Below are 9,813 nucleotides of genomic sequence, written 5' to 3'. Positions count from 1 at the left end.
CCCCCCCCCCCCCCCCGCCGCCCCGGGTTCCTGGGAACCAAATTCTATCCTGTCAGTGCTGCTGAGAGTGTAACAGGGACTGAAATCCATTATGTAGATCAGGCCAGCCAGGAACTCACAGAAATTTCCCCGCCTCTGCTTCCTAAGTGCTGGGTGGGATGAAAGGTGTGTGCCGCGGAGGCCTGCTGCAAGCGTGCCCTCATCAAGTGAGTGAGAGATTGCATTTCTACTGATTTAAGCTCTCCAAGGGTATTAGTTAACTTAGACATCGCTGTGACAAAATCCTCACATACAGCAATTTAAAGGAAGGAAGGGTTTGTTTAAATTCATAGCCCAAGGCTTCGGTGCATCAGCCTGGGAAAGACACGGGGCCCGGGGCATGAGGCAGAGGAAAAAAAATTGCATCCAAAATTCCATATTGAAACACGAATACAGTCTCATGAAGTTTTATACGAATAACTCATCCATCAAAGTTCTTTTCAAAACACATGGGTGGGAATATTAAACAGGCAGGAAGCAGCAGAGCACGAAGTGCTTGCTCTTACTAGGTCTCCGATGACTTGGCCTCTTGCTCTGATAAAAGGACAATTTGGTCAAGTTAGAAAAAAAAAAGAGGGTTCTGTTAGTCATAGGATGTCAGGTCTGATACAAAGGTGGCTTAGGAACGGCTATTCAGAATGCTAAAGGTAGTCCAACATAAATAATAGACTCTGAACCAGCCACATTCCTACTCTGCACAGCTACAGACATTCTAAGCCATTAATCAACCTCCCAGAAAGGTTTTCTTTCTGCTAATTTTGGGAAACTTTGCTCCCGGCTACAGCAACAGCACCACCTGCTGGGGACAAATAGTTCACACCTCAGAGCACATGGAAAATCTCAAGGAAAGTGTTTTCAGAGGGCTTTTCCCAAGAGCAGGAAAGTCTGAGTGCAGGACCCTGTGGGGAAGATACAGGAGAGATGGGGCAGAAGAATAACAGAGAAAAGTGGGTAGAAGGACGGGAAAAACATTAGAGGGTTCCCACCATCCTCTGCGCACACCACACTGCTCCAGTTTCCGTCTCTTGTGGGTTCCTGACACTGGAATTCATTCCTTTGCTCGTCCCCATTACACTGTGGCACTATAGGCCCCCAGTCTGACATAAATACAACCGAATTCAGACTTTCATCACGAATTGTGGATTTTATCTGTCTACCAGCTTTTCTTTTCTTTTCTTTTCCAGGCATGTAGAGGAAAGCAATACTAAGAAGCCCGAGGTTGCTTTTATTTCCTCTGGAGCTTTTTACGAAAGCCCTGGGGCTTGTTTTTATGCGTCTGGGGAGTAGAAAGTAAAGGCTAATTTTGGTCTGGAGACAGGGCTCTGAGAGTAAGAAGGCCTGGGTTCACTTGCTCAGCAAACACTGATGATTGCCTTTTTTTTTATTATTATTATTATTTGGTTTTTATTTTATTTCTTAGCATTATTTTTTTTTTAGATTTTTACTATTTTTTTTATACATGCGTGAAGAGCATTGCTTCATTTCTACCTTCGTATTAACCCTCTTTATAACACTGAGTATATTCCAAGGGGACTCTTGTGACCCTTCACCTATCAGGGCTTTGCAACAAAGGGACCCAAGAAATTAGACCTTTTCCTAGGAGAAAGCATGAAAGCCCAGGGTAAGCAGCAGGGAGATGTCGAAGGAAGACACTGCACACTGAATGAAATGAGAACATGATTCCTCCAAGGTATGGATGAGGTTTTTTTTTTTTTTTTTTTTTTTTTTTTTTTTGTAGATATAAGGGAGAGAGAACAGCTAGAGGCATCTGGAAGGGTCCAGATCAGGGAGAGAAAAGTAGTGACTAAATGTGAGAAGTAGACCGATCCAGGCCCAGAGAGGGCCGGAGGGTGAGGCGAGCAAGAGAAGAAAAGAAGAGAGAAAGGGAGTAAAGAAGACCCAGAAGACCTAGAGGGCGCATGTCAGGGTTATATAGAAAAGAGAAACTAGGGGGAGGGAAGCAAAGTCCCCTGGGCTGGAGAGGTTTAAGTTGGGGGACTTGGTGAGAAGAGATGAGCCACAGGTACTGAAGCTAGAGGCCAGCATCCGCTTTGGTAGGCTAATACAGACACCTCAGTAGCCTTTGGTCCTGACTTTCTTTTAGACCTGACACTCACATACACGTCTGCTAACTTCTCAGGCATCCCTGAAGCCCAGACAGTGCAGCCTTGCCTAGGCCTGCTTCTGGTGTGCACATCTTTCATTAAACCCAACAACCCTCATCTCCCTAGAGCTCCAAAGTCTATGACCTTATTTATTTGTGCATCTCAGTGTTGCATAAAATTTGCATATAATTTGTGACTCCTCCCTGCAGTACCGACAGCGCCCAGAGGAGGGCGACTGACCTCTTGTGCTGCAAAAAAAGACTACATAATCCAGCATACTTTGCGCTTAGACAGACACTTCCGGAAGGGGGCAACGGGGTGGAAGTCGGTTAGTCATGTAAGGGCTGCACCCCATCTTACTTTGCACCCCACTCCCACACACTTGTGACAACTTGCCCATCGCGTGAATGAACAGGGTTCCTTGTGAGGCATATCATGCCTCTCTTCGCAGTAGCGCTTAACAGGGCCGCAAGGGAACCTGGGAAGTGTAGTCTTTTAACGGGAAACTACCAGCTGACAAATCTTTGTCACACTTGTTGCTTTAGGACTAATAGATTGCTAATTAATATTTTTTTTATTAACAATGGATACAACTTAATAATCCATACAGAGATGCAATGCATAACGCTAAATTAAGATAATAGGATTTCTATTGCGATGAATACTTTTTTTTTCCCCAGACAGGGTTTTTCTGTAGCCTTGGCTGTCCTAGAACTTGCTCTGTAGTCCAGGCTGGCCTCGAACTCACAGCTACCTCTGCCTCCAGAATGCTGGTATTAAAGGCATGTGCCACCACTGCCCGGTTAATCCCATTTAAAAAAAGATTTAGTTTATGTGTCTATGAACAAGGGATTCCCTCCCTCACAACCTTTGCAGGTTTTCAATATTGCCTCACTTAGGTCAGTGTTTCTTTAAAAAGATAGCTTCAAAAAGTCAAAACAGAAAATCTGAAAGACTTTCATATCCCTCTAACTTTAAATCTGCGAACACCAAATCTTGATTATATTGTAATTATCCTCATCTGAATAACCTGGGACAGCTTTCCTGATTAATTCTTTTTTTTTTTTCGAGACAGGTATTTGTGGGGGCCAGCCACAATAAGCTAAATATGGACAGGTTACCCAAAGAAAGTTCTTTGCCAGAGTAGAACTTGGACGTTGATAAATTTAATAAGAGGCCGGAGTCTCAGTTGTTTAATCTGAGGCAATGCCTGGCTGCAGGAGGAACCACAAACTGAGATTACCTGACCCCCACCCAAGAACAGACCATACAAAGGAAATACCTGGCATTCCAACCTTTGTACATAGCATCACCTGCCGGTGCACTTTCACCAGGACACCCCTAGACAGATGACAACCAATCAGAGGTCCTTAACCTCAGAAACCCCTCGCTCCCAACTTTACTACTATAAAAACCCAATTCTAATTGAGCTTGAGGCTCTTCGGTTATTCCAATACGTTGGAAACAGAGAGACCGAGTTTGCAAACTTGTTTACAATAAAAGCTCTTTGCTTTTACATATGGGACTCGGTCTCATTTGTTGGCTTTTGTGGGGACTCCGCGGATTTGGGCATAACAGTTTTCTCTGTGGAGCTTTGGAGCCTGTCCTGGAACTTTCAGGCCAGCCTCAAAATCACAGAGATCCTCCTTCTTCGGCCTCTTGAGGGCTGGGATTAAAGACACGTGCCACCACCGCCCGGCTCCCAGTTAAATCTTATTTCTGAGAAATAAATAAATTAAAGAGTTTAGGTCTGGGTTTTTTGTTTTGTTTTTGATGCTCCTTGTTAGGAATGTATAGCACAACAGCGCCCTCCAGATGTTGGAACTAAATGCCGAAAACCCTAAATTCCATCTATCCTTAGCATCACATAAAACTTGACAAGGTTTCAACTGGTAAAATTTATATTACAAAATGTCTAGACTTTTTTTTTTTTTTTTTTTTTTTTTTTTTTTTTTTTTTTTGTTNGGTTTTTCGAGACAGGGTTTCTCTGTGGCTTTGGAGCCTGTCCTGGAACTAGCTCTGTAGACCAGGCTGGTCTCGAACTCACAGAGATCCGCCTGCCTCCGCCTCCCTAGTGGTGGGATTAAAGGCGTGCGCCACCACCGCCCGGCTTTATGTCTAGACATTTTAATATATATATTTAAAGGTGTTTTGCTTAAACAAAACAAAAAACAAGTGTTTCGAGATGACTGCAGTTGCGAGGCGAGACCGATAGGTGGCGATGCTGGACTGCCTCTGCGATTGAATACTTCTGGAAACTAGTTTTGGCAAATCCTTCGACCTGGCTTGGAGGCTAACCGTCCTGAGAGGTTTTTGCCTGCCAGCCTCCTCCAGACTCAAGTATGGATAATAAGTATTCACAGCTGATGTGGAAACCTGCAACATTGTCCCGGTGTTTTCTTCTAAATCCAAAGTATAGAAATGCCTGTTTCACTTGCATACATTCTCTGTTTTATTAAAACAGTGATTTATGCAGTTTTTTCTTCTAGACAGAAACTTGGTTATGAATATTTGTTGTAGATAAAAATTAAAAAAAATGAGCTTGCCTAGTGCAGTGGTGTATTAACTCCAACTCTCTGGAGGCAGAGACAGTCAGAATCTCTCCAAATTCAAGGCCAGTCTGTTCTACATAGTGAGTTCCAGTTCAGCCAGAGCTACTTAGTGAGACCCTGTCTCAACAACAACAACCAACAACCAACAAACAATCTCGCCAAACAATAACAAACAATAGCAAAAAGAAAACACACCCAAAAATTTCAGATGCCCGACAGAGGTGACATTTTCTACTGTGTTTTCTGACTCATCCTCTGCAGTGAGGCCAGGTTTATGGCTGACGTTGTTGCCACTGACTTCCTCCTGTCATTTGAACATTTGACCAAAACCCAATCAACTGTATGTCTTGATGGAGGGATGCCTTGTGAAGATGATGTTACTCATTAATATTAGTATTTACAGACGTGAAATGGCAGGGATTGAAATATTCTGTCTGAGAAGGCAGACACACACCCTCCTGTAAGTCAACCCAGCAAGGCTCGGGTGGAATTTTCCCTTTGCCTCTCATTGGTATCTCTCTTCTGTCAATATACATTTGTACCTGTCTTCCCAGGAAAAGTCACTCAACAAACATCCCTTGGCAGACAGAAGAGGAAGGCATGTCTGTTTGCTGCTTGATCTACTCAGATAATCACAACTTGGGCTTCCTCATCCTTCTCAGACACCCTACCTCCACCCCTCAGGGCCAGGATCCAGGCAACCAGTGGTCTGCTCCTGTGGAGTTTGAAAGAAAGCCATCTTTAAACACACAGTTCTGGTTTCCTTGTTACCGGACCTGTTGAGTTCCTGGTTGGCATCCAGGGCCCTCAAGACTTGGCTTATTCTTTTAGTGTGTGTGTGTGTGTGTGTGTGTGTGTGTGTGTGAAGGACTTACCTAGCATATCCATTCAAAGATTTAGTATTAAAAATGCATTATTGGTATTTTTAAACTGTTGTCCAACTCAATAATCTTTCTGTGACCACGTGACTGTATTTTTTGATTCTCTGAAGAATCAATTGTTCCCTGAAAGAGCAGTGTGGTGTATTTCTTAATCCCAAGCAGTCCTATCAAGCAGTCATTTTTGGATTGTCTTTGCAGGTGATTTCACTTCAGGCTTATTTTTGGTAGAGTATCCACCTGCAAATAGCAGTATTAAAAAAAATAGGATGGCTCAGGGGATAAGAGCACTGACTGCTCTTCCAGAGGTCCTGAGTTCAGTTCACATCACCCACATTGTGGCTCACAACCATCGCTAATGGCATCTGATGCCCTCTTCTCACATGCAGGCATACATGCAGATAGAACATTCATATGTACACACACACACACACATATTTCACAAAGCATAAATGGAAAAGGCACCTTTTCCATGAGAACTGGATGATGAAAATAATGACATCATCAAGTTTTGTGACCTTAATTACCCATTTGTCATTTCCCTTACATGAAACAAATAAGCGATCACATAGTGAGAGTAGATAACAAAAAGGAGGATATGTTCCAATGTTCCAATATACTGAGCATATAAACCTGTGTGAGTTTCTTTGTGCATAAGCACAATCAAATAGAAAATGAGATAAAGCTGAGACATTATTCTGCCTGGTGTTTTAAACGTGCTGTTAACAGAAATTGCCTCGAATTCAGAGAGAAAGACTGCGGACAGCACGGATGAAAGAGAAGTGAACGCTGGAGAGGTAGCACAGTGTTAGGAGTGTATATCACAGATAATCAATGAGACAAAGAGTTGGTTCTTTGAGAAAATCAACAAAATACACAAACCTCTATCCAAACTAACCAAAAGGCAGAAAGAGAATACCCAAATTAACAAAATCAGAAATGAAAAGGGGGACATAACAACAGACACAAAGGAAATCCAGAGAATCATCAGGTCATACTTCAAACACCTGTACCCCACAAAATTGGAAAACTTAAAGAAAATGGACAATTTTCTGCTTAAATATCGCTTATCAAAATTAATTCAAGACCAGATAAACAAATTAAACAGACCTATAACTGCTAAAGAAATAGAAATAGTTATCAAAATCTCCCAACAACAACAACAACAACAAAAAAGCCCTGGACCAGAAGTAGCTTTCATTTCGGAGTTTCAGGGATGGTTTAACATATGAAGATCTACCAATGTAATCTACCATATAAACAAATTGAAAAAAAAAAACCATGAACATCTCATTAGATGAAGTAAAAGCTTTTAACAAAATTCAACACCCCTTCATGATAAAAATCTTGGTGCGAGAAGCCTAAACATAATAAAGGCAATATAGAGCAAGTCATCAGTCAACATCAAACTAAATGAAGAGAAACTCAAAGCAATCCCACTGAAATCAGGAGCAAGACAAGGTTGTCCACTCTCTCCATATCTATTCAATATAGTACTTGAGGTTCTAGTTAGAACAATAAGACACCAAAAGGAGATCAAGGGGACACAAATCAGAAAAGAAGAAGTCAAACTCTCCTTATTTGCTGATGATATGATAGTATACACAAGTGACCCCAAAAATTCTACCAGAGAACTTCTACAACTCATAAATACCTTCAGTAATGTATCAGGATACAAGATTAACTAAAAAAATCAGTAGCCCCCCTTTATACAGATGATAAATGGGCTGAGAAAGAAGTCGGGGAAACATCACCCTTCACAATAGCCAAAAATAACATAAAGTAACTTGGGGTAACTCTAACCAAACAAGTGAAAGACTTGTATGACAAGAACTTTAAAACTTTCAAGAAAGAAATTGAAGAAGACACCAGAAAGTGAAAAGATCTCCCATGCTCTTGGGTAGATAGAATTAACATAGTAAAAATGGAAATCTTACAAAAGCAATCTATAGATTCAATGCAATCCTCATCAAACTCCCAGCAAAATTCTTCAGAGATCTTGAAAGAACGGTACTCAACTTCATATGGAAAAGCAAAATAACCCAAACAATCCAGTACAAAGGAATTTTTGGAAGCAGCACCATCCTTGACTTCAAACTCTACTATAAAGCTACAGTAATGAAAACAGCCTGGTATTGACATAAATATATACAAGTGGACCAAATGGAATCAAATTAAAGACCCGGATATCAATCCATACAACTATGAACACCTGCTTTTTGACAAAGAAGCTAAATATATGAAATGGAAAAAAGAAAGCATATTCAACAATGGTGCTGTTATAACTGGATATTGACATGTAGAAGAATGAAAATAGATCCATATCTATCACCATGCACAAAACTCAAACCCAAATGGATCAAAGACCTCAACATAAAACCAACCACACTGAACCTCATAGAAGAGAAATTGGGAAGTACACTTGAATGCATTAGCACAGGTGACTACTTCCTAAATTTAACCCCAGTAGCACAGACACTGAGAGAAACAAAAGGGACCTCCTGAAACTGAGAAGCTTCTGTAAGGCAAAGGACACAGTCAACAAGACAAAACAGCAGCCTACAGAATGGGAAAAGATCTTCACCAACCCCATATCAAACAGAGAGCTGATCTCCAAAATATACAAAAAACTCAATAAACTTGACATCAAAAGAACAAACAATCCAATAAAAAATGAGGTACAGACCTAAAGAGAAAACTCTCAACAGATGAATCTCAAATGGCTGAAAGACACTTAAGGAAGTGCTCAACATCCTTAGGCATCAGAGAACTGCAAATCAAAACACCTCTGAGTTTACATCTAACACCTGTCAGAACGGCCAAAATCAAAAACAATTATGCTGGAGAGGATGTAGGGTAAGGTGAACACTCCTCCATTGCTGGTGGGAGTGCAAACTGGTACATCCACTATGGAAATCAGTATGGCTATTTGTCAGAAAATTAAGAAACAATCTATCTCAAGACTCAACAACACCACTCTTTGGCATATACCCAAAGGATGCTCTATCATACCACAAGGGCATGTGCTCAACTATGTTCATAGCAACATTATTCATAATAGCTAGAACCTAGAAACAACCTAGATGCCCCTAAACATAAGAACTGATAAAGAGCCAGGTGTTGGTGGTGCATGCCTTTAATCTCAGGACTCTGGAGTCAGAGGCAGGTGATCTCTGTGAGTTTAAGGCCAGTCTGTTCTACAAGAGCTAGTTCCAGGACAGGCTCTAAATCTACAGAGAAACCCTGTCTCGAAAAACCAAAAAAAAAAAAAAAAAGCATAAAGAAAATGTGGTACATTTGCATAACGAAGTTCTACACAGTGGCAAAAAATAATGACATCTTGAAGTTTGCAGGCAAATGGATGGATCTAGATAAAACCATCTTGAGTGAGGTAATCCAGACCTAGAAAGACAAATATCATATACTCACTCATAAGTGGCCTTTAGCCATAAAGCAAAGAAAAATCAGCTTACTATCCACAACCCTAGAGAACCTAGACAACAAAGAGAATGCTAAGCGAGACATGCATGGTTCTAATCTACATGGGAAGTAGAAAAAGACAAGATCTCCTGAGTAAATTGGGAGCCGGGGGGGGGGGGGTCACAGGGGAGAAGGAGGAAGGGTGGGGTGAAGAGAAAAATGTATAGCTCAATAAAAGCAATAAATATATAAAGAGTGTGTATTAGTCAGATTTTTCCTGCTGGGACCAAACACCACAACAAAAGCAATGTATATAATAAAGTTGATTTTGATTGTACCTTCTAGAGGGGGAAATACCCATTGAGGTGGTGAAGCATAGTGGTGAGGGGTGGGCATGGAAGTGAGGGGTGGGCATGGAAGTGAGGGGAGGGCATGGAAGTGAGGGGAGGGCATGGAAGTGAGGGGTGGGCATGTAAGAAGCAGGTACAGCAGGAAGGAGATGGCAGGGTGGTAGCAGCAACAGGAAGTAGACAGCTTCCATCTCCAACCAGACAGACAGAAGGTGCTGGATGCTTTAGAATCTCAAATCTCCCACCCTTCCTGATGTGCTTCCTCCAGCAATGTGCAACTTGTACTCTGCCCCAAACAATGACAACAATGAGGGACCAAGTGCAGCTTCCAGCATCCATGCAGGTCACTCCTAACACCCGTTGCTCCAGCTCCCAGGACTTGATGCCCACTACTGGCCTCTGATGGTTCTATGCTCACATGTGCACACCCCACTCCATCCCACATATATGCATAATTAAAATGAAAACA

Source organism: Alexandromys fortis, unplaced genomic scaffold (assembly GCF_014885135.2).
Source record: "Alexandromys fortis isolate MF-2015 unplaced genomic scaffold, M_Fortis_MF-2015_v1.1 scaffold_289, whole genome shotgun sequence".
Classification (NCBI taxonomy): domain Eukaryota; kingdom Metazoa; phylum Chordata; class Mammalia; order Rodentia; family Cricetidae; genus Alexandromys; species Alexandromys fortis.
Note: the sequence above shows the minus strand (reverse complement) of the source record.